Consider the following 5000-nt stretch of genomic DNA (forward strand, 5'->3'; position numbering starts at 1 on the left):
GACAGGGAAGAAGGTGTGTGAATCAGGTTTTTAATTTCAAACAGTTATGTGAGAAGATTGAAATAAAGGGGAAAAGCTGATTGTAATATACTATATTTACTCAGAAAGATTTTATGAAAGAATTGCTGTACACTTTTGTCTATCTTCGTATATTCCTCTTTTTTATTTCTTTTTATAGTTATTCTTTTATTTTCGAATTCTTTTTCTTCAATGTAATGCTTTCATAATAATAACAACAACAACAATAATGATATCATTAGGGAAGTAGTGTGATAGTGGGTTGTGAGTGTAAGGCCTAGGTAAGCGGTTGCTGTCAGAAATTCAAGTTTTTGATCGTAATGAGTCAAGAATGTGTTATGTCTCCATCGAAGTTTAACATCCTCAATGATGGTGTGATGCAAAAGTGTAGAAAGAGAGAGAATTATGAATTTACGTTCAGAGCTGTGGAAAAATAAAATTAAATGTGACGGGTATATGGAATGGTTGATGTTTGCAAATGTAATTCTGGTCACTAAAGACTATGTAGATACTGTAGAGAATTTTTTTTTTACTTGGCTAAAAGAGTCTGAAATTGTCCGCAAGAGGAGAAAGCGGAGAGAAAATTTGAGCAAGAGAAAGGTAATCACAAGAGATGAGGACGAGAAAGATGGAGTAATGGTTTGCTTGGACGTTGGATGAATAGGAATACCAAAATCAGAGATGTTTTGGTGCTTGATGAAGAGGAGAAGCTAATCAGAATGGTACAGATGATGTACAAAAGCATATTGAGACAGATATAAGAAAAGATGGCAACATCAGAGAAAAGGTGATTCAAAGTAGAGGAAAAGCAAGAAATATTTCAAGATTTGTTTTAAAGATCCGGAAGAGATTTGATCTGTCTGAGATAGCAAGGTGGTAATATAGGAAGGCATTAAGCCTTATATTTTCTTTGGATGTGGAATGTGGGCGTTGAATGTGAATGCATGAAAAAAAAAAGGGGGTTGAAGTTTAGGTAAAATGCTTATGTAGTTACTATATTATATATTGAGTAAAAGGAATTGATAGGGTGAGAAATGGGGAGAAACGTAGAGGTGGTAAAAGGGTTAGCATGGGTGAAAGAATAAGCCAAAGCATTATGAGGTGAGCGAACCTCTGAAGGCTAGTGAAAAGGATATAGAGTATAATCAAGAAGTGGTACAAGGAAGAATGAGGGAAAAACATAAATAGGGTTGGAGGCATAAAAAGAAGAAGAAAAAAAAAAAAAACATGCTGGAAAGGTAGGCCCTTGATAAAGAGGAAGCGCAAGCGAACCTGTATTTTATGGGTATTTGGCGCAATGTGTGTATCTGGTTAGATGCACTGCTGTTAGGCGTTATAGAGAGTTATGTTAACAAAGAATGATAGAAAGTTTACTGTACCAGGATGATCCACACTTTAGCAGTGAAGTGGTGAATGCAAAGGTGTGTTGTTTTGTTCTTCTCTGGAGCCACTCAATTCAAAGGAAACTGGCTTTATATATATATATATATATATATATATATATATATATATATATATATATATATATATATATATATATATATATATAAACTCCTAAGTTTTCACTTGCTTGATAAAACAAGTAATACCTCTTTCCCGTGGCAAAGAGAAAGTGTCATAGTTAATAGAAAAAAGGATACCTTATTATAGTCTACCTGACAAGGCCTTGAAGTATGGATGTTCAACACGAAAACTAAACATCGCTCACTGCTGTCATTCTAGATAATAGAACCAGTGTCGAGCTCAATGACAAATAAAAACTCGAGTCAGGGACCAGCCTTTCGAAACTGGCGATGGAACAGACAAGAATTAGCGATAGTATTTGCAATAGCAATTCACAACCAGGTTTTTATTACGTATATTCCAGTGTTGTTTTGTGTGGATATGCATGACCAGTTTGTTTTACTGTGAACTTTTTTCTGCGTATGATCATTTAAATTGCATAATGGATGACGTCTCAAATGACATATCTACGATGTAAAGTTTAAATTGTTTTATAGATGACGTCTAAAAACTCATTAGTTCTCAGTTAGTAGTTTTGGTGAACTCTCTCTCTCTCTCTCTCTCTCTCTCTCTCTCTCTCTCTCTCTCTCTCTCTCTCTCTTAGAAAGAAGTCTACTTTTTTTAAAAATAACTACATTCTAAGTCGCTTGTTTTGATCTCTCTCTCTCTCTCTCTCTCTCTCTCTCTCTCTCTCTCTCTCTCTCTCTCTCTCTCTCTCTCTTAGAAAGAAATCTACTTTTTTAAAAATAACTACATTCTAAGTCGCTTGTTTTGATTCTCTCTCTCTCTCTCTCTCTCTCTCTCTCTCTCTCTCTCTCTCTCTCTCTCTCTCTCTCTCTCTCTCTCTCTCTCTCTCTCTTTCGTAGAAAAAGTCAACTTTTTTAGAGTAACTACTTTTTAAGTCTCTCTCTCTCTCTCTCTCTCTCTCTCTCTCTCTCGTGAAAAAAACTCTCAAAATAACTACCTTTTTTAAGTCGCTTGTTTATGATTGTGACTGGTGACTTCACTGTAAATCCAGTTCCGAGCCAGTCTGGTAACATAGCCTCTGGCCTCCTGACACAACTTCCGTATCGGCGACCTTCAACTTACAATGGTGTCCACTTTTCTTTTCATAAAAGTGCTTCGTCTCCCGGGGTTTATAATTAATGCCTGTAAGGCCTATCCTATTCTCCGAGACACTTTCACTCTTGTAGGTCAAGGTTGATAGGCCTACTCTCACGTTGGCCACGACTCTACGCGGTTAGTGTGAATGAGCGAGTTTCATTTTTAATTTTTTTGTTTTATTTTTCATCAACATTTGTGGGGGAAGCGTTTTCATCAATACAATCAGATAATGAATAAACAGGAAAATATATTTATCTTCATCTTATATTTTTCACCATTACCTTCATCCTCTTTGCATCAAAATTGTGGAAAAAAACTCATTTTAAATGTTGTATCAACCATGAGATCAACATTGCATTATCTCTCTCTCTCTCTCTCTCTCTCTCTCTCTCTCTCTCTCTCTCTCTCTCTCTCTCTCTCTCTCTCTCTCTCTCTCTCTATGAAGTCCCAGGATATCTCTCACAATCCGACGCATGATTTACACCAAAATTGGCTCTTTCTCTAAACCCAACGCACATCGTACCCTTAATACACCTTTTCCTAATACCTAAATTCCTACCTGTCTCTGTAGTCTAAGATTGCCATTAAAAGTTTGTGGTAGCCTATTGAAAACGTCCCTGCCTCGTAATATGCGTGACTGGTGTTGGAGACCTGCTCAAGCTAGATAGTTTCTTGCGTTCTCGTTCCCAACTCCCCCTGATACTACAAAGCACAATACACAGCCTTGATTACAAGTGAAAGCATAACCTTGCCTCATATTATAGTCATGAGACGTCATAGTAGACACCATCAGGCACATTACTGATGTCTTAGTCTTTTCTCTTTGCAGAAGTTTCAGATTAGTTGTCACGTATTGTTAGGTTTTCTTATGCATCATAACATGCAGGATGAATCTGTACATCACAAGCAAATATGCATGAGGGAAATTGTAGGCTGTGGTGGCCGATGTGGTAACGTCCCTGTCTGTTGAACGCCATACTGGGGTTCGATTTTTACTCAAACTCGTTAATTTCTTTGGTCGCTGTAATCTCAACATCCTTGTGAGCTAAGGATGGGGGTTTGGGGAAGTCTATAGCTCTATCTGCTGAGTCATCAGCAGCCATTGCCTGGTCCTAGCTTGGGTGGAGAGGGGCCTTGGCCGCTGATCATATGCATATATGTTCAGTCTCTAGGGCATTGTCCTGCAAGATATGACAATGTCACTGTCCCGTGCCTCTGCCAATCATGAGCGGCCTTTAAACCTTTCAGTCTTTAAACTTGCATTATCTAGCAATCAATGAATACATATTAGGCCTAGTTCTATTGCTGCCATGTCATCTACAACAACAACAACAAAAAGGTTAAGGCTATGCATTAATATACAATTATTGATGATTTTTAATTATTTGCTCAAGATATCAACTTTTGCTTCTAATACCCGGCTATCAAAGATTTCTTTTACGCCATTCTACTGCATTCCCCTTGATTTTAGTGGCATTTCTTGTGATTATTCCTCCTATGTTAAGCTTCGACAGGTATATATCATTTAGACACTTTTGTAAAATTCTCCACACGCAGTAATTTTTAAGTATTATTCAAATTCAAACTTTCTTACATGAAACCCTTCCGACCATCTCTTCTTAGCATCTTTGCTTATAAAACCATATGTGTTTTCATCCAAAGTTATATTTATAGCAGATCAGAAACAACAGACAAATATATCAGAGCCTATTATAGCCTACCTTACTGGCCATCCCCAGGCCAACATAGCCCTTTTGAAACCTACCCCTTTTGTGATGGAATTGCAGCCCACAGACAATTTATTTTGAGAAATAGATACCTTTCCTAAACCAGTGTCCCAGGGACATTCCAACTCCAATTCCTCTTCAGGCCCTTGCTACCTGTAAACCGCTTACCCGTTGCCTATCTGTACAATTACGACTAAATAATTTTGAAATGGAAATTTCCAAGGAAAAACTGAGCCATGCTTTCTCTTGTAATTACAGATATTTTTTTCATTTTGAAATTGTTCCAATGACTATCGTTTTCTTTACTTTTAGAAATTGTGTTAGCAAATCAAATATGACAGTCGATAACATATGCGATTACAAAGTTGTTTACTATAACAAAATCTGCCTCTAAAGATTATCAGCAACGTTCCCACATCAAACTATTTATTCATAGTTTACAATAGAAAGCTGAGTCGACTTTTCGTTGATCGATGATTTGATCACACCTTAACTTCTATATCATTTCATCAAATTTCATTTACATATAAAAATCAAGGATCTTCCTCCCATAGTTATATGGTTTCATTATAAGATGAATATATATATTGGGATAAATTTTTTAGAGTGTATAGTTCTTAAATCATTAGTGCGATCAATCCTTTCTAT

The sequence above is a fragment of the Palaemon carinicauda genome, chromosome 6, assembly GCF_036898095.1.
Source record: "Palaemon carinicauda isolate YSFRI2023 chromosome 6, ASM3689809v2, whole genome shotgun sequence".
NCBI classification, from domain to species: domain Eukaryota; kingdom Metazoa; phylum Arthropoda; class Malacostraca; order Decapoda; family Palaemonidae; genus Palaemon; species Palaemon carinicauda.